The sequence below is a fragment of the Eptatretus burgeri genome, chromosome 2 (assembly GCF_056783735.1).
Source record: "Eptatretus burgeri isolate ZD-2024b chromosome 2, Ebu_testis_v1, whole genome shotgun sequence".
NCBI classification, from domain to species: Eukaryota; Metazoa; Chordata; class Myxini; order Myxiniformes; family Myxinidae; genus Eptatretus; species Eptatretus burgeri.
In genome coordinates this window covers 94,954,322-94,974,660 of record NC_140962.1, presented here as the reverse complement: position 1 = coordinate 94,974,660, position 20,339 = coordinate 94,954,322, and the positions used below count along the sequence as shown (strand labels likewise).

At 44.5% G+C, this 20,339-nt stretch overlaps 1 protein-coding gene and 1 long non-coding RNA gene across 4 annotated transcripts in view; one reads left to right on the top strand and one right to left on the bottom strand.

Moving 5' to 3' along the window:
• The window catches only part of LOC147032599 (uncharacterized), a 22,692-nt gene extending 21,078 nt beyond the window's left edge, over positions 1-1,614 (top strand). Inside the window, exon 5 of the mRNA XM_085870352.1 lies at positions 1-1,614. This exon is cut by the window's left edge and continues 277 nt beyond it. The gene's annotated coding sequence lies outside the window, so the exon portion shown is untranslated.
• Positions 1-20,339, bottom strand: part of LOC147032597 (uncharacterized) — a 45,429-nt gene that overhangs the window by 858 nt on the left and 24,232 nt on the right. The gene's annotated exons all lie outside the window — the stretch shown is intronic.

Genomic DNA, 20,339 nt, shown 5'->3' with positions numbered 1-20,339 from the left:
ATTTTATTTATTTTGACCTGTGAAAGTCTCTGATGACAAATCTATTGTGTCCGTAATGACTATTATCACTGATGATAACTTTATGTTTCTTCCAATTAGGGTAATTAAACACTTTTCCATGAACCATAAGATAAACAATTTTTTTCCACTACATTGTTTCTCTTTATTATAGGTGAAACAAGTCAATGCGGAAATGCAGTAAATAAAGCTTTACTTCCGATGAGCAATCACAGACAACCTAGAATATTACCTTTCATGTTACCTCAATTAAACATATTTACAAGATGAAATGTTTTTACATTTTGCAATAATCAGTAGGGCCTATATTTTAAACTATATTATATATCGTGCAGTTTTTATCCTGACTTTGTAAAAAAACAAGACTATTAATAAAGCATCACTGTTTTAAAATTGTACTTCATTGCCTCTGTGTATTTAAATAGTCATCGAGATTCGGTGGAGGAGGTTGTTTGGATTCACAGGAATAGCGTTGGTAATCTTCCATCCATAAATGTACCAACGTGTTACTCTTCAGCAAAGAAAATGATCAAAAATGTATTGGTCCTCCATCGACTACTTCGAATATGATTACTTTAATGGCCCCAATAATTATCCCCATCTTCTTGTGGTAGTTTTTGGTCGTCTTTAACAATCTGGCTGACTAGGCCTTAGAGTTGACTGAAGGTTGCAGAAATTTGGAATTTAGTAAGGGCACAAGAGCAAACTCGTATTTTTTGTTATCTTTAACAGCTCACTTTAGTTAGGTCAGGTATTAGAGGGTGGAGATTTGCAAATGTAATAATTGTATTTAAGAAAGGACCCATGCAGGAATTTGAAAACTACAGACCTGTTAGTTTAACTTCAGTTGTGAAGTTGGAGACATTAAGTAGGGATCACATGGGGATCCATTTATGTATGCATTATGGAACCGGGGTTCAAGAAAAGGGGGACTTCTCGGATTCTTCCCGACCTCTGGCCCTGCAGACCACTGCAGTGCGGATAAGTCTGCGGTCAGTCGGGTTGTCAAGAAACTTTGGACACGGACTGATATTGCCAAACCTGGCAGGGTCCCCGCTTGAAAATAAGTTACCTTTTCCAGTGGTTTGCTGTAGCCAATTGGGGTATGTACCCTCAGTGCTCACCGGTCTATATATTACAAACAGCTGAGCATAACCGTGAGTACACACTGGCTAATTGCGGAACCAATTAATGGGGCAGAACTTCCTGTCTATCTAGTCTTGCACACTAAATCAAACCAATAAAGAGAAGATGACGAAACGGGTTGGATGGAACAAACTGTTTTCCCAAATAAGCAAACACGTATTTACAAGAACAATTATAATCAGTCATGAAAGGCACAGAAAACAATCAACAAAAGGCACAAAAGAATAGATTCTACCCATTAGCACATATTCCCCTTCTACTATCTTACCTGTAAATTTAAAACATAGGGGCAATACTCCTGGGCACTCACCAGGTAGCGGCTGGATAACATAACCAGGAAACCACTGGTAGGCATGGATGACCCACAAAATATGTAATGGAGAAGAAAGTAAGCACTGAGGATTTTTTTTTTCATGCCGTGAACAAACTTTGGAACATCACGAGTGATGAAGGTTGGGGTGAAGCTTCATCGAAATTGTGTGCGTGGTTTCAGAAAAGAAAGCAAATACATATTTTGGAGGGCAACCCCCACCCCCCCCCCCCCACTCCCCCGTAGAAACCCTTGGACCCCAATTTTTTTTAATGTTGTGAACAAACTTTTGTACATCATGGGTAGTTTATCATGGTACATCATTGTACATCATGTACATCATCATGAAGCAGTTAGACCATTAATCCATCGGTATTTCGTGAATAAACTTCAAGCATTTTATAGGTACAACAGAATTTAAATATGCATTTCAATAAAATAGACATTATCAAAGCTTTTTGACTTGCACTCCTGAGGATAAAACTCATCCTTTCCCATAAAACAACCCATAAAACCCAATCAGGTAAACCCATCCTTTCTTTCTCTCAACCAATCAACATTGAGGACATAACATTACATTGTAACGTAAAAAAAAAAACGAGAGTTTGGTGCTTCTTCTTCATCTGCTTGTGGTTTAAACTTGAGAAGTGCAAGTTGAAAAGCTTTGATAACATCAAATTTATTGAAATGAACAAACTTTAGGACATCATGGGTGATGTAGGTTGTGGTCAAGTTTCATCAGAATTGCATGTATAGTTTCTGAGAAGAAAGCAAATACCGATTTTGTGGGGCAACCCGAGTTGACCCCCCGAGAGCCCAATTTAATTTTTTTTTTTAATGCCATGTACAAACTTTGGTACACACACGGAAATTAACATCGAGGCAAAGTTTCATCGAAATCGTATGTGTAGTTTCAGAGAATAAGTTGCAAGTATCTGTGGACGGACGGACAGACGCACCATCACAGAAGCTCCACGGAATTACGTTCCAGGTAAGCTAAAATCAAGACTACTTCGATAGACTGTATTGATAAACTTACTTCATTATTTGTGATCCTTACTATAATTCACGGACCAGTGTGTGTGTGTGTGTGTGTGTGTGTGTGTGTGTGTGTGTGTGTGTGTGTGTGTGTGTGTGTGTGTGTGTGTGTCACACTACTCCTCCTACAGTTCTGGGCAGATTACATCCAGACTTACGACATAGTAGTCGGATCAGGATAGGATCAGCACATACTACATAGGATCAGCATAACCACAATTAATGTATAGGGGTGTTTTCATCTTTAATGGTGATCTTGGGAGGGGGTGGGAAGGGGGGGGGGTCGCAAACTCTCTCTGTAAATGTGTATTGTGTGGTGCCACTTCCAGGTGGGGGTCTCCACCATTTACAGTACAGTATTCCTGTCCCCACGTTTTCCAGTGCAGTGTGATGTTTTGAATTATAAGCAGAAGGTATGTTTTTGCTTCATGCAGATAACACAGGGTTGGTTTTGCCTATGCAGAGCTGTCAGTTACCCATATATCACCCAAATAAAGGAATGTGTCAGAAGAATGGGTTGCATGGTTGGAACAAGATCGCCAGGTCAGGTCACGTATGGGAGCATGCGCCAGAGCAGCGAGTCGCTGCGTCCAATTTCCACCAGTATTCTAGGGGCCTCCGTCTGGCCATCCCCCAGGCAGATGCCTGGTCCATCCCCATCTCCTTGAGATGCCGATCAACCTGCTGCAACCACGACGCACGCAGTCGGTCCATTGGCCTCCTCCACTCACGAGACTCCCTCGCTGAGAGAATCTGGTGAGCAGGATCAGCGTCAGGAAAAGGAGCCACATGTCCATACAGCCGCAGCTGACGCTCACGGACTATGCAGGTAACAAATCTCATCTGAGTCTCTCTCAGCAACCGCTCATTGGGCACAAAGTCTGATCAGCGATTGCCAAGGATTCTCCGAAGAGACCTGGTACCAAAGGAATTAAGTCTCCATCTCAGATCCTTGGTCAGAGTCCAAGTTTCACATCCACAAAGCAAGACTGGAAGCACCAAGGACCTGAAGACTCGGACTTTCGTCCTGCACAGGTACCGGCAGGTCCACACTCAATTATCCAGTAAATCCATGACTCCCCAGGCCCAACCCAGACGTCTATTGACCTCTGACTCAGAGCCAGCAGAGACATGAATATCACTGCCAAGGTAAGTGAATCTCTCCACGACCTCAATATCCTCACCACAAACAGGCACAGACAGGACAGCAGCATCCAAGATGTCATTGAAAGCCTGGATCTTAGTTTGGACCCAGGGAACCCGTAATCCCAGCGGCTCCGACTCCTCATTCAGCACCTCGAGGGCCCCAAAAAAGATATCTAAAGTCTCCGCAAAGATGACTGCATCATCTGCGAAATCAAGGTCAGAGATCTTGACATTCCCAAGTGATGCACCGCAGCTTGATTTCTCCGACATCCTCCCTAGAATCCAGTCCATACAAGTGCTGAAACGGTGGGGGCCAGTACACATGCCTGACAAACTCCAGTAACAACTGGAAATAAGTCAGAGATAGTACCACCACATCTCAGCATTCTCAGTACCAGAGTGGAATTCAGACATCAGATCGAGCAGTTTTGGTGGCACCCCACGAAGACTAATAATCCTCCAGAGGGCATCCTGATTCACTGAATCAAACGCTTTACAGAGATCAACATAAGCTGCAAGCAGCCCCTGCCGAAACTCTCGTCTGCATTCGGTGAGGACCCGAAGAGCAAGGATACGGTCAATCGTTGACCTCTTTGGTGTAAAGCCTGACTGCTCTGGACGCTGGTGCTCAATCAGATGGTGGCAAACCCTATCGAGAATTATCCGAGCAAAGACCTTGCCCGGCACTGAGAGCAGCGTCACCCCTCGGTAGTTGTTGCAGTCTTGGCGATCACCCTTCCCTTTCCAGAGAGGAACAACGCGGCCCCTCTTCCAATCAGTTGGGATGAAGCCTGTGTTCCAGGCAGAGCACAAAACTGCATGCAACGACACGAGTGCAGCATTTCCACCAGCCTTGAGAAGTTCGGCATGGATGCCACAGATCCCTGGAGCTTTACCCCATTTCAAACGGTTCACCGCAGCCCGTGTTTCCACAAACGAAGGTGGATCACAGTTTATTGGAGGGTCAGCAACAGGGATTGCAACACCCTTGATGTCCAACTCGATAGCTGGTGGAGCAGCCTGGTACAACCGCTCAAAATAACCGGCCCAGCGGGCCTTCACTTCAGACTCCTCTGTCAAGAGCCGACCACCCTCTGCTCGAACTGCAGTACACCGAGGGATGGGCTTGGATGAACGCAATGCACAAATTCCCCTGTAAGCGGGACGAGAATCACTTGACCACAGGTGATGATCTACCCCTTCACAGATTCCTTGCACATAGGCCTCCTTGTCCACCCTCAGTGCACGTACAGTTTTACGCCTCAGCTCCCTGAACAGCTCAGCTCTGCCATTCAGCCTGACCCTGCGACTCTGGTCAATGGTATCCAGTGTCCCTTGAGAGACAAAATTCTTCTTTGCCCTACGGTGAGTTCCAAGACATGCACCGGCAACATCAAGGATGGTGGTCTTGAAGGCGCTCCACAACTCTTCAGGACCTCCCAAAGTACCCAGACCCCCAAATTTCCACTCAGCTTGTTCGCAAACTCCTCAGCTACCCTCTCATCCTTGAGCTTGCCAACATCCAGCCTTGGCTGGGATGGTACCATTCTACTGGATTTAAGGTGCAACTTAAGAGTTGCTACAACAAGCGGGTGGTCAGTATTTTGGAACTGAGCACTCCGGTGGACCTTGCAGTTCTGAATCATCCTCCAGCAACAATCAACGAGGACATGGTCATTCTCCTTTGCCACACCGTCAGCGTTGGAATACCAAGTCCAGCGATGAGCTTGTGGGCGCTGAAACCATGAACCAGCCACCCTAAGTCCATTACTTCTTGCAAAGTCAAGGAACTTAGTGCTATTCAGGTTCACAGTGCCTGACCCATGGGGACCAACACACACCTCATAACCATCCCTATCAGTTCCAGTCGATGCATTGAAATCCCCCAAGACAAGAAGTGTATCTCCTCTGGGGCACTGATCAACCACAGACTCGAGTGTGGCGTAGAATGTGTCCTTCACGGTGAGATCACTCGCCTCAGTCGGAGCATAAACAGAGACCAGGGAAATGACACCCAAGGAGTGACGAATCCTTAATCTCATAATTCGCTCGTTGACCGGTGTTACCTCAATTATCATTGGAGTCAGCTTATTGGACACAGCCAGAGCAACTCCTTGAGTAGCGTAAACATCAGAGCAACCAGACCAATAGTGGGTGTTACCACCCGCCATTATCTCGCTGCAATCTGGTCTCCAATCCTCAGAGAGTGCTGCAATACCGATGTCCAAACGCTTGAGCTCTGATAACAGACAGGTGATCATCCTCTTTTATGGATAGGACATTCCAGGCACCCACCCGAAGGGACCGCCTCAGGTTAACCCAAGGAGACCGCCGTCTGGTGGACGACACCTCAGCACCACTCCGACACACTCTCCCACAATGTGACCCGGGAATGTTACCCCGTGGTTTCCCTCCTATCAAAGATTGGGGGTCCCGAAGGCTTTGCCCCAATCCCATCATCCAGTGAGCTGCCCTCCCAAGGGAAGCTACACAGGAGGTACTCCCACGGAGTGGGTTTTCAGATTTCTTTGCGTTTTTGTGTTTTGCGGAATGAAGGGTTTTACGGTGGCCGGAGTGCAAATCCTGCCACCAACCTCCTAATAAGAAGTAACCCAACTGCAGGAGGACGTTCGCAGACACAGTTGGGCACTGTATATGGATGGGCGTTGGCTCACAAGGAGCTCCTCCGCCCTTTGACAGGTTTTGTTATTAATCCTGCTGGGTGTCCATATCATACACCCTCCTCACCAAAAAACCTGGTGGGGGAGACTGCTTAGTTGCCGACAACCCGACCATGGAACAGGTTAGTACAGGTTTACATGATACCTGTAGCAAGTCACAGATCTGATCTGGCCTGACCTGACAGATCTGAAGATCTGAAGATTGCCCATAGGGTACATACTCTGCTTGTACAAAAGTACATGTATACACATGTGTATTCATAGTTTGTTGTCTTTTCTGAAGTTGTTTCCTGTCACGAGTTACTTGGTGAATTGAACTTAAACTCGAACTTTGATCAGTATTCAAGACTTCAATCAATGAAATAGTGTTTTATATGCTGCTATGTTGACGCCATACCGACTATGGCCTGAAAATACCCCAAAATGATAACCCATTGAGCTCTGTATTTTTGACACTTTCACTTTCCATGATAAAACAATGCGGCATGCATAGCATCCCATAAACAGGCATGATGGTGCTGCAATATCATGCTCTCATTGGTCCAATGTTTGAAAACTTCTCCCCCCCCTCCCCCACGAAAATCCTGTGCATGGGCCTCAACATACATGCTCCACTGGGATGAGCCTCAACCCAAGTGTTCTCTACTTGGCTGGAATCCTCTGCACCATTAGTGTGTGTGGCCACATAACTGGCAGAGACCACCTGCTACTCCAGACGGTCACGCTTCTCCACGAGGTCAGCACACCCAGGAACGTCCACTGGCTATTCTTCCTCCTGGACCTTCAGGCAGACCACCACATCACTCAGCAGCTCGCAGGCACACACTCAACCTGTCCTCTTATTCTAGCTCTGAGCAGCAGCTCGGCACTCCACACTTCCCCTCCCCCCCCCCATGCCTCGTGGTCTCTTCTACACTGCACCCTGTGGCATAGTCCATGATGTGGCAACACATTGTCTTGGTTCTGCCATCCCTGTGGGCTCCACTGTGCTTGATGCGGTCTTTACACTCACCTCGATGGGCTCCACACTGGCCTCTTATGGGCTCTGAACTGGCTCCTTCGGGCTCTATATAGCTCCAAAGTTTGTTAATCTTAAATGAGAGTCCACCCAATGGCTGTGCCTGGTGTTGGTTTAATGGGGAGGGTGGTGGGCTTTGGATCCGAGGGTCCTGAGTTCAAATCCCGCTCAGCTGTTGAATTAATACCAGGTGGGGTTAACTCGGCCTGTCATCCTTCCGAGGTCGGCAAAATGAGTTCCAGCATGCTGGTATACTGTGTCGGAGTGGCGACCCATCCAGGATTGTGCTCAATTGCCAAGGAGACTGCTTAAGCAGCACCAACGCTCTGCACAGAGTATGGTCCCAATGTCCTCCTCCTCCAACCGCATTCCGCGTGTTTGGCACAGAATGGAGTGCAAGCCATAACAGGTGGGGTTCGGGGTCCAAAGGCAGGCTCCAAAAGCCTGAGAGCTTTTGGTGCTTTTTGAGCTGTTTTGAGGCAGTATTTTACAACAGTTTCAGCCAGCTTTTTTTGAAAAAAAAATTGATCTTTTACTGGTGTGAAGCCATATGGGTTTTGCTGTTCGTATAGAAAAATCAGGCGTCTCCTTGAATAAAAAAATAAATAAAAACTCGGTCACAGTTATTGTAGAAACTAATAATTTTGGAAGGAAGCAAGGATAACAACACAAATGTGTACAATGCATGACTACAGTGTTATTTTAAGCTCTACTCCCATTGAAGTAGAAGAATCTGACTGTCACAAGGTATCTGCACAATTAATCTTAGTCAGCAGTGCAAATGTGTCCTTAGCTATAGGCAGTTGCTAAAGATTTGGTTTTGTGGCAGCATTTCCATATAATATTTCTTTGCAATGGCACCATCGAGAAACATTTTCCTGAATAAGGGACCTGCGTGAGTTTCTGCTTCAAATGGCTTTGTGTTTTATGATGAAACCTTGAATAGCACCTCACAATGAGTCACTTTGTCCCTAAAGGTAGCTGCAGCAAAGAATGAAGTCATGAGCTGGCACTGCTTGACTGTCTTTGATAGCTTTAAGTGTCCATTCCAATTAAGGTGCCTTTTGCTGTCTCCTGTTTGTATAGTTATGATGTAAATGCTAATTCCACTTTTGACACATGAAGGCGTTCAAGAATGGAATATGGATTTGTGAGAAGAAGAAGAGCTGAGGAAATATGGTGACGATTGAGCAAAGCCTGTTCACTGTACGTCTGTGGTCCAGATCTGATGTCTTACAAACACAACAAAATTGTCAGGGAGAATGGTGGCTTCCATTCCCTTACCTGCTCTGTTTCTGCCCTGCATGGGAATACTTGCGATTCCATTCCCTACTTGGAAGAAAATGTTTGAGAACTAGTTACTTGTCCTTGCACCAAACTGGTCAACCTGGCATTGTGCGCACTAAACAATGTCTCTGTGACCTATACTGGTGGCTACCGATGGACAGTTGTGTGCATTCTATTATAATCATCTTGTGGGTTCTGTCTACTGAGCGACAAAACCATAAAAGCTTTCCCTTCTTCTCTTCAGCCAATCGAACTGCCCGAGGGAAAACGGCACAAAGTGTCAATATAAATCGTTGGACAATTCAAACTTGGCCCATGGGATTGCTGCTCTGCCATCACCCTGGTTGACGATTACAATAAGTGGCCTGAGGTGGCATTCAATTCAAGTGTCACCACACAGAGGCCGTTACTGCTTTCCTGTTCTCAGTTTTCAGTCCAGAAGGGAATCCCAACTGGATTGTCACTGACAATGGGCCGCAATTCACTTCCACTACCTCTTCTCTTGGTTTTTGGAAGGAGGGAAACAACATATTCGCTCCAGCATTTACTACCCCCAAGATAATGGTGCTGCGGAAAGGTTTAACAGGATGCAGAATGAGAATGTAAACCTTGGAATCCTGACATGACCGAATTCCTTCAGAAGTACCGGGCTATACCACATGCCACTACTACGATTGTATCGCTGTTCGAGTTGCTCCATAAAAGGAAGATGCGCACCAAGCTGAACATTTTTCTGGTGGTCAGCGATTCCAAACCATTCCTGAACGTGAAGGACATTGTCATCAAAAGACAGACAGAAAGCAAGGAGTATCCCGACCAAAGAAGGAGAGCGAAGATTCTGCCATTTTAAACCAAGGGATCACGTGCGAGTACAGAAACCCATGCATGCGATTGAAGGTACTGCAATATAAAATGAACTTATGCCCATTCAGGAGACAATTGGACCAATCACATATGTACTGAACGATGGGAATAAATGGAACACATCGCACCAGGCCCACTATTCCGAGATGACACATACCGATGAAAGAGGAAAATGGAAGCAATGAAACAGTTGCAAGCCGAGGGCAAAACAAGAGGGTTAGAACACCAACTACTTGGCTGAAAGACTTTGAGACAGCAGCATAAATCTCAGGACAAATTCAGTAAATGTTCAATGCTCATGTACTAGTAGTACTCGTATCCGTGAATAATTTACAATTTCGTTCCTTGCATATGATGTCGTTACGAGTCATTGTCAGCATTGTTCTCCAGCGTAATGATTATTATCTATCGATACATTGATGGAGTTAATATGTGAAAATACCAAGTAATGGGATAATTACTGCGATATGCATTTTGTTGCTTTCTTTACCATTTCAAAGTTAAATTCTGCGGTACCTCAGTGTCTTCAATAAAAAGGGAAATGCATCCTGTTTGAACATTTTCGATGTACATGCTAGTCTCACTTTGGACACATGAGGGCGTTCGAGGATGGGTTAGGGATTTGTGAGAGGAAGGTTAAGAAGAGTTGGTGAAATATGGACAAGTATGGTGACGATTGAGTAAAGCCCTCCTGTGGTCCAGATCTGATTTCTTACAAACACAACAGTTTTAAACATCTCTCTTACCTTGGTGTGCCATTCCAAAGCGAGTGTTAAACAGATAAATTAATTAAAACAAACATAATAATAAAATAATAATATTTTATGAACAAAACAAACAAAAAAAAGGTTACATGAGATTAAGATATTAATTTTATGAAAAACAGGTGAACATGAAAAGTACTTTTCATCTTGTTATTGTTCAATATGCAATATTTTTAAGATGTGAAAATATCATAAATCGACCCCAAAACCAAATGGTGCTTATGTACAAAATGCCTTCCTACTGTCATTGTTTCACAGTTGCAATTGACCATAATTTTGACCATTCATGCTGCAATTCCTTACATGTAATGGACGTATGGTGACGTATGGTGACATATACATATAATGAAATATGGACGTATGGTGACGATTGAGTAAAGCCCGCCTGTGGTCCAGATCTGATTTCTTACAAACACAACAGCTTTCGACGTCTCTCTTACCTTGGTGTGCCATTCCAAAGCGAGTGTTAAACAGGTAAATTAATTAAAACAAACGTTATAGTAATATAATATTTTATGAGCAAAACAAACAAAAAAAAAGGTTACATGAGATTAAGATATTAATTTTATGAAAAACAGGTGAACATGAAAAGTACTTTTCATCTTGTTATTGTTCAATATGCAATATTTTTAAGATGTGAAAATATTATAAATCGACCCCAAAACCAAATGGTGCTGACTGTACAAAATGCCTTCCTACTGTCATTGTTTCACAGTTGCAATTGACCATAATTTTGACCATTCATGCTGCAATTTATTGAATGAACGAATTAACTCTTTTCCGCTCTTTTGGTGGAGTCGCCAACAAATTGGATCCTTCGTCACTTGAAATTGAAGTCATTACGACAGAAAATAACGAAAAAAAGACGAAAACGGTGGTAAAACCCATGAGAAGTACAGTGTTATTAAACCATGCATTCACTGTTGCAAGATTTCTGAAAACCTCATTCTGCTTACGAAGGAATCATTCTGATTGGCTGTTGCATGATACTTAGTTCTTGCTCGGAATGGCAAGGTTCATTGCAAATCAAATGCGGGTTTATTACAGCCTTGGCAAGTCCGCATGGGTTTGGAGGTGAAAATGCGAGCCAAACCCCATTCTTCTTCTTCTTCTTCTTCCACTCAAGTGAGATGCGGGTGACTTAGGTTTCAGTATCATCAAATGAACCAACTCTTGGAGTCAGAGAATTGATGATGTTCTTCCAGATGGTGTTTGGAGACACAACTTCTTGCAAAACATTTGGTGAGACATCCGATGAGTTGTTGAGTACTATTCTTGGAATTAAATACAAGTATATTGCAGTTGTTTGTGACAACTATTCCTATCAAGAATTAATCAAGTCACGACAAAGATCTCACAGACGAAGTGTGCAGATGCAAGAAATTCTCCATCCTACGCTGTTGACCCCACTCCCAAAATACCAGGTTAAGATGATGTCCAATGCCAAGAACAAAGCGAATAGAGAAAACTTCATTCTTCAAGACTGGTTAGTGAAGTGTGAGAAGACACTTCCACAGTGCTGTGAACTGTACCTTTCAGATGGATTTCATGACATCACAGGAGCAGTCAGAATAGTTCGAGGGGACCATCATGAAATCCCTGAATTCGCCAATGATCACAGAGAAGCAGATTCATGGACGTTTCTGCACATTGCACATGCAAAGTAAACACGAAACAGGGTCATCATGTGGAGCTTCGATCCTGATTTGGCCTCAATGTCCCCACAATATTGTACAGTACCAGGGATAAAGGAACTGTTCTTAAAGATGAGAACTGGTCAAAAGAAATGATTTGTGCCAATGCATACCGGGACGGAGAAATGAGGAGAAAACATGTCATTTGTATTTCCCTCAATCCATGCATTCAGTGGATGGGAATCCACATCAGTCATCAGTGGAAGAGTGTGTCAGTACACCCGTAATTGATGGATGGTCTGAAGGGTCTTGGCAGAGATGCATCTTAAGGTCAGGTCAGGTATAGGAGCATGCGCCAGAGCAGCATGTCGATTCGTCCGCTTTCCGTCGGTACTCCAGGGGCCTCCGTCTGGCCATCCGCAGGCAGATTCCTGGCCCATCCCCATCTCCTTAAGATGCTGAGACACCACAAGGCACGTGGTCAGCCCATTGGCCTCTTCCACTCACAAGGCTCCCTCACTGAGAGAATCTGGTTAGCAGGATCAATGTCAGGAAAATGAGCCACATGTCCATACAGCCACAGCTGACGCTCACGGACGATGCAGGTAACAAATCTCATTTGAGTCTGTCTCAGCAACAGATCGTTGGACACAAAGTCTGACCAGCGATAGCCAAGGATGCTCTGAAGAGATCTGGTACCAAAGGAATTAAGTCTCCATCTCAGATCCCTGGTCAGAGTCCAAGTCTCACATCCATAGAGCAAGACTGGAAGCACCAAGGACCTAAGGACTCGGAATTTCGACCTCCCACGCAGGTACCAGCAGTGCCACACCCCATGACCCAGTGAATCCATAACTCCCCAGGCCCGACCCAAACGTCTGCTGACCTCTGGCTCACAGCCAGCAGAGACATGAATATCACTGCCATGGTTAGTGAATCTCTCCACGACCTCAACATCCTCACCACAAACAGGCACAGACAGGACAGCAGCATCCAAGATGTCATTGAAACCCTGGATCTTAGTTTGGACCCAGGGAACCCTAAATCCCAGTGGCTCCAACTCCTTATTCAGCACGTTGAGGGCACCCAAAAGGATATCTAGAGTCTCGGGAAAGATGACTGCATCATCTGCGACATCAAGGTCAGAGATGTTGACATTTCCAAACGATGCAACGTAACTTGATCTCTCGCGACATCCTCCCCAGAATCCAGTCCATTTCGCTTCCGAGTAGTGTGGGGGCCAGCACATACCTCTGACGAATGCCAGTAAAAACTGGAAATAAGTCAGAGATGGTATAACCACATCTCACAGCACTCTCAGTACCAGACTATAGTTCAGACATCAGATGGATCAGTTTTGGTGGTACCCCATGAAGACCGAGAATCTTCCAGAAGGCATCCCGATTCACTGAATTAAACGCTTGGCAGTGATCAACATCAGCTGCAAGCAGTCCCTGCCGAAACTCTCATCTGCGTTCGGTGAGAACCCAAAGAGCAAGGATACGGTCAATCGTTGACCTCTTTGGTGTAAGCCTGACTGCTCAGGACATTGGTGCTCAAGAAGATGGTGGCGAACCCTATCAATAATTATCCAAGCAAAGACCTTTCCCGGCACTGAGAGCAGCATCACCCCCCCGGTAGCAGTTGGTCCAGTCTTGGCGATCACCCTTGCCTTTCCAGAGAGGAACAACAAGGCCCCTCTTCCAGTCAGTTGAGATGATGCCTGTGTTCCAGGCAAAGCACAGAACTACATGTAGTGACACGAGTACAGCATTTCCACCAGCCTTGAGAAGTTCAGCATGGATGCCACAGTTCCCAGGAGCTTTACCCAATTTCAACTGGTTTACCACTGTCTGTGTTTCCACAAATGAAGGTGGACCACAGTTGATTGGAGGGTCAGCAATAGGGAGAGTACCACCCCTGACATCCAATTCAACAACTGGTGGATCAGCCTGGTACAACCACTCAAAATAACCGGCCCAGCGGGCCTTCACTTCGGACTGCTCTGTCAAGAGCCTACCACCCTCTGCTCCAACTGCAGTACACCGAGGGACGGGCTTGGAGGAACGCAATGTGCAAGTTCCTCTGTAAGCAGGACAAGAATCACTTGACCATAGGTGATGCTCCACCCCCTCACATATTCCTCGCACATAGGCCTCCTTGTCCACCCTTAGTGCACGTACAGTCTTACGCCTCGGCTCCCTGAACAGCTCAGCTCTGCCATTCAGCCTGGCCACACGACTCTAGTCAATGATGTCCCGTGTCCCTTGAGACACAAAACTCTTCTTTGCCCTACGGTGAGTTCCAAGACGTCCACCGGCAATATCAAGGACGGTGGTCTTGAAGGCACTCCACAACTCTTCAGGATCCCCCAAAGCACCCAGACCCCCTAAATCTCCACTCAGACTGTTCGCAAACTCCTCAGCTACCCTCTCATCCTTGAGCTTGCCAACATCCAGCCTAGACTGGGATGGTACCATTCTCCTGGATTTAAGCTGCAACTTCAGAGTTGCTACAACAAGCTTGTGGTCAGTGTTGAGGAAATGAGCACTCCGGTAGACCCTGCAGTTCTGAATTATCCTCCAGTGACCATCAACGAGGATATGGTCAATCTCCTTTGCTGCACCACCAGCGATGAAATACCAAGTCCAGCGATAAGCCTGTGGGTGTTTAAAAGTCAAGGAACTTAGTACTATTCTGGTTCACAGTTCCAGATCCATGGGGACAAACAAATGTCTCACAACCATCCCTATCAGTTCCAATTGATGCATTAAAATCCCCCAGGACAAGAAGAGTATCTCGCCTGGGGCACTGATCAACAACAGACTCGAGCATGGCATGGAATGGATCCTTCATGGTGAGATCACGTGCCTTAGTCAGAGCATATACAGAGACCAGGGAAATGACACCCAGGGAGTGACGAATTCTTCATCTTATAATACGCTCGGTGACTGGTGTTATTTCAATTATCATTGGAGTCAGCTTATTGGACGCAGCTACAGTAACTCCTTGGGCACCAGACCAATAGTAGGTGTAACCACCCGCCATGATCTCGCCACAATCCGGTCTCCGAACCTCAGAGAGTGCTGCAATACCGATGTCCAAACTCTTGATCTCAGATGATAACAGAGACAGGTGATCATCCTCTCTTAGGGATAGGACATTCCAGGCACCCACCTGAAGGGACTGCCTCAGGTTCACCCAAGGGGACCGCCGTCTGGTGGATGACACCTCGGCACCACCCTGACACACACTACTGCGATGACCCGGGAAGGTTTCCCCATGATTTTCCTCCTATCATCAAAGAGTGGGGGCCCGAAGGCTTTGCCACAATGCTGTCCTCCTGAGGAGGACAGCTGCACAGGAGGTACTCCCACGAAGTGGGTTTTCAATTTTTTCTGTGTTTTTCTTGTGTTTTGCAGAGTGAAGAGTTTTATGGTAGCCGGAGTGCAAATTCTGCCATCAACCTCCTCAAAAAAAGTAACCCAACTGCAGGAGGAGGACATCCGCAGACACAGTTGGGCACGAGATATAGATGGCCGTTGGCTCACAAGGAGCTTTTCCACCCTTTGAGTCTCTCTCATACAGACAGTCTTATCCAATCCTCTTATCAAAGCCAACAGTCTCTTTTCAAAGCTCATCTTAAGTGGACCCTGAAACCAAAGCAGCATGTTGTCTCTTGTGTCTATCAAGTATTGGGGGTGAGCAGAGGAATCTCTTGATGATGTAGAGTGCCTTCAGAAAGTATTCACTCCCCTCGACTTTTTTCACATTTTGTTGTTTTACAGCATGAATTTAAAATGGATTCAATTTCAATTTTTATGACCGATCTACATAAAATACCCCATAATATCAAAGTGTCAAAGTTTTTTTGCATTTTTTACAAATTAATTAAAAATGAAAAGCTGAAATGTCTTCACTCAATAAATATTCAAATATGACACTCCAAATTGAGCTCACATGCATCCAATATCCTTTGATCATCCTTGAGATGTCTCTACAACTTGATTGGAGTCCACCTGTGGCCAATTCAATTGATTGGACATGATTTAGAAAGAAGCACATCTTTCTATGTCAGGTCCCATAGTTGACAGTGCATGTCAGAGCAGAAACTCTACCATTAAGTTTGAGGAACTGTCTGTAGAAATCCAAGATAGAGTTGTGAGAAGGCATAGATCTGGGGAAGGGTATAAAACAATTTGTAGTGTGTTGAAAGTTCCCAAGAGCACAGTAAGCTCAATCATTAGAAAATGGAAAGAATATTTAACTACCCAGACTCTTCCTCGAGCTGACCGTCCGACAAAACTAAGCAACCGGGAAAGAAGGACCTTAGTCAGGGAGGTGACCAAGAACCCAATAACCACTCTGACAGAACTAGAGTTCCTTGACTGAGAAGGTAGAACTACCAAAAGGACAACAGTCTCTGCAACACTTCACAAACCTAGGCTTTGTTTTGGGAGAGTGGCCAGACGGAAGCCACTCCTAAGAAAAAGGCACATGACCACAGGCCTGGAGTTTGCACAAAGGCATGGGAAAGACACTTAGAGCATGAGAAAAATATTTTGTGGTCTAAAACGAAAATTGAACTCTTTGGGCTACGTCTAGCGGAAACCGAGCACAGCTCATCACCCATCTAATACCATCTCTTCCGTGAAGCATGGTGATGGCAGAATCAATATTTGTAGTGATACTTTTCAGTGGAGAGGACTGGGAGACTTGTGAGGATAGAGGGAAGAATGAATGGAGCCAAATACAAGCAAATCATTGAGGAGAACCTGCTTCAGAGTGCAAAAGACGTGAGACTGCGGTGAAGATTTATGTTCGAACAGGACAATGACCACAAGCATACAGTCAAAGCAACACTGAAGTGGCTTCAGAACAACAAGAAAGTTAAAGTCCTTAAGTGGCCCAGCCAAAGCCAAGACTTGAATCCCATTGAGAATCTGGGGATTGACTTGAACATTGCTGTTCACCGATGCTCCCCATCCAACTTGACAGAGCTTAAGCAAATCTGCAAGGAAGAATGGGAGAAAATCCCCAAATCCAGATGTGCAAAGCTGATACAGACATACCCAATAAGACTTGAATCTGTAATCACTACCAAAGGCGCTTCTACGGAGTATTGACTGAAGGGGCTGAATACTTACGTACTGTAAAGATATTTTTGTATTCCATTTTCAATAAATTTGTAAAAGTTTCTAAAAACATGTTTTCACTTTGTCATTGTGGGGTATCTTATGTAGATCAGTGATAAAAAAAAAATTAAAAAAAAATTCATTTTAAATTCAGGCTGTAATACAACAAAATGTGAAAAGTCGAGGGGTGTGAATACTTTCTGGGGGCACTGTATGCTATGATTTGTTTGCATCGTACAATCAATCCAGCAAAAAACAACCTCCAACTATGGATGTGCCAAAACATCACATGAAACAGGCAAACTACCAGGCCTTCATCTGGTCAAATGCCATTCATCAATATCTGGCTGTGTCACCCATGAATAACGGGTGGGTGTAGGATGATAATGGTCGTCCAGTCCCAAAAGTGACAACACTTCCACCCACGCATGAAGCGATTCTAACATTCACTCAATGCGGATGCAAGACTGAATATGGCACGATGAGGTGCAAATGTGGCAATGAGCGACTTGGTCTGTTCTGATGTTTGTAGATGTGATAATGAATTGTGCAGCAACAGAGTTCTGTATACCTCTGATAATGATCTGAGAGTCGAACTCTCGAAAACAACTTCGAGAACTTTGTGGGTCTTTGAAGCATCCCATTTCAGATATTGTTCTTCAATAATTGTATTCATTATTCAGTGCAGACATAGTAGACATGTGTTGCTACAGAGTGTTGACTTTGGTTTTGTAGTTTCTTTCAGAAATTTGAGATGTAGAACATTAACAACTAGAACGGCACTCGGTAGAGTGCATACCTCCGCTAGGCTGAACATTTTTTTTTGTTGTATACATAGTCGAGGTTCCTGGAAGGCAAACAATTAGTATGCTGAACAGATCAGGACACAACAGGATAAAAGGAACAGTTGATAGAGGGGGGAAAACACCAATAGCAGAGTTGAAGGCCAAGATAGAGGGAGACTTGGACAAACAATGGGTGTGGGGAGGAATGAGGGGCAGGAGAGGATGTATAGGGTGGAGAAGATGGAAACTGAAGGAAACTCTCAGGAAGGAAACCTGGAAATTTGGAATGGGAAGGGATTGGAGTGGGGGATTATCGAGGGTAGAAAAGATCATGGTTTTGGATTGTGTATGATCTGAGAAGGTGGTGAGTAGCTGTCTTGAAGACCTAGAGGGAAGAATGACATTAAAGAGAATGTGGAAGTTGGTTCCACAAGCAGGAAAAAAAAAGAGGAACGAATGAGGGGAGGTGAGCAGTGACCCTGGATTTAGGAGGTAGTTTCACCAGAAGGGGGTTGATGGTGCACTGTGTGTGGCATCCATAAACCTGGGTGGGGGGGGTGGAGGGAGGACAAAACACGTTAAGAGCAGAGGGTGTAAGACCAGAAAGGAGGCGGTAGAGACAGAGACCACCAACCTGTCTGTGATGGTGAAATGATAGACCCAGAGAATCAGCTTCATCGTGGGACATTTCAATAATCTTAAAAGCCTTCGTTTCCACGGCATCAAACTGAGCAAGATGTGAGGCAGGTGAATCAGCCCAGAGTGGAGAGCAGTACTCCATCCAGCTGCGGTTTATATTTTGTATACCACTGATAGGCCAGATCTGCATCTTCGCAACTCATCCACCAAGTTTTGTTATAACCTCTCCTTAACTTTTTTGAAATATCATGCTATAAATCGATTTTGGCCCTATCTCTCAATTGTGAAGAATCACTTAAAAGATTCTTGAATCCAGATCCGGATCTTCACCAAAATTTAATCAGTTCGTCAACTGAGTTTCATCCGAATCCATCCATAATGTTTTAAGATATCCTGCGAATAGACAAACAGATAACCAGACAAACAGGGGTGAAAACATCACCTCTGTCCACCTTCAGTGGCAGAGGTAAAGAACAGCATAAAGAGAGGAGGAGAACACACCAACAGCAGGGTTGAAGGACAAAATAGAAGGAGACTTGGAGAAATAAGGGATGTGGGGAACAACGAGGCTGAATGTATTTGGGTGTTATAACAGTTCAAAACCAATCTTCTCAATTCACTGCACTGTAGACCTCACTCTGTGTGGGCACTCATTGTCACGTTGCGGAATAACGCCCCATCAGATTGTGCACAAAGGTGGAGCAAACATAGGCCTTCAGGTGTGAAGGCTCCGCTCTCTGCAACTTGCATCACCAGGTTCTCCCAGAGAGAATCATTCAGCACCCGACAGTCCATAAGCACAAATTTCTCACTCCTCACCCAACGCTTCTGTCTCCTCATCCTGTCACGATTCCTCTGTCTGTGATTCACCTCAGCTCCTTTATACTTCATGCTCTTTAAAACTCTCAGCTCTTCAGCATTCCCTCAATCGTGTTCTCTCTATTGTTTGGTGTTTTTTTTATCACAGCTTTTGTTCTCTCTTCGTGGGGCCGGATTGTTGATTGCTCATAGGAGAGCCCCATGTGAATGTTCAAGCCCAATCACATCCTGCAGCCAGAATCACCTTCATGCTAAGCCATATAATTATTGGTCAAATGCAGTTGATACTATCACCCACTCCGTTCAGCCTCACACCGATTCATCTTATACATTCACATTTCCACATCAACACATATTTCACTCTCAATGCTCTCGCAGGATTTGTGTGGATAATAAATGAAGGATGGACAAAGAGAATTACAGTAGCATTAAAAAAAATCCATAAAACATTTTTAAATGAATAAACATTCTTGCATTCTACACATAAAATATAATACAGCACATTCATCATGTTGCAACGCCTCCTTGATCACAACAGTCTTGAGATGCTAATGGTAAATGATAAATGATGCTTTTGGAAAAAATATATTCCAAAAAAAAAAAAGTTTTTCCCACTTTTTGGAAGAAAAAAAACAAACCTTGTGAAAATATTCTGAAAGAACAAATAGGAAAACAAAGATATAACGGCCCAATGTGACCGAAATTATATCTCACTGATGATAAACAGGTTATCTTTAATCTGGCCAAAACAATGGTTGTTTTCTCAACTAAAGGGTAGGAACCCTGTGACACAGAGTAACATGCAGGCATTGCACCAGATAACAGTTATACTTGAAAGTTGCAATATCTCGACTCGAGATTAGGAGCAATCGTTTGGAAGTGAGCACGCATCCGCTGAGTGATAAACTCTGGGAAGTGTTACGAGATAGCAGTGGTGCTAACTCAATTGCAGGTAGTTGTAGTGCAACATTTTCTCCTTTGGGAGGCAGCAACAGCTTAATATTTCAATACATATTATATTATATTATATTATATTATATCATATATATATATAT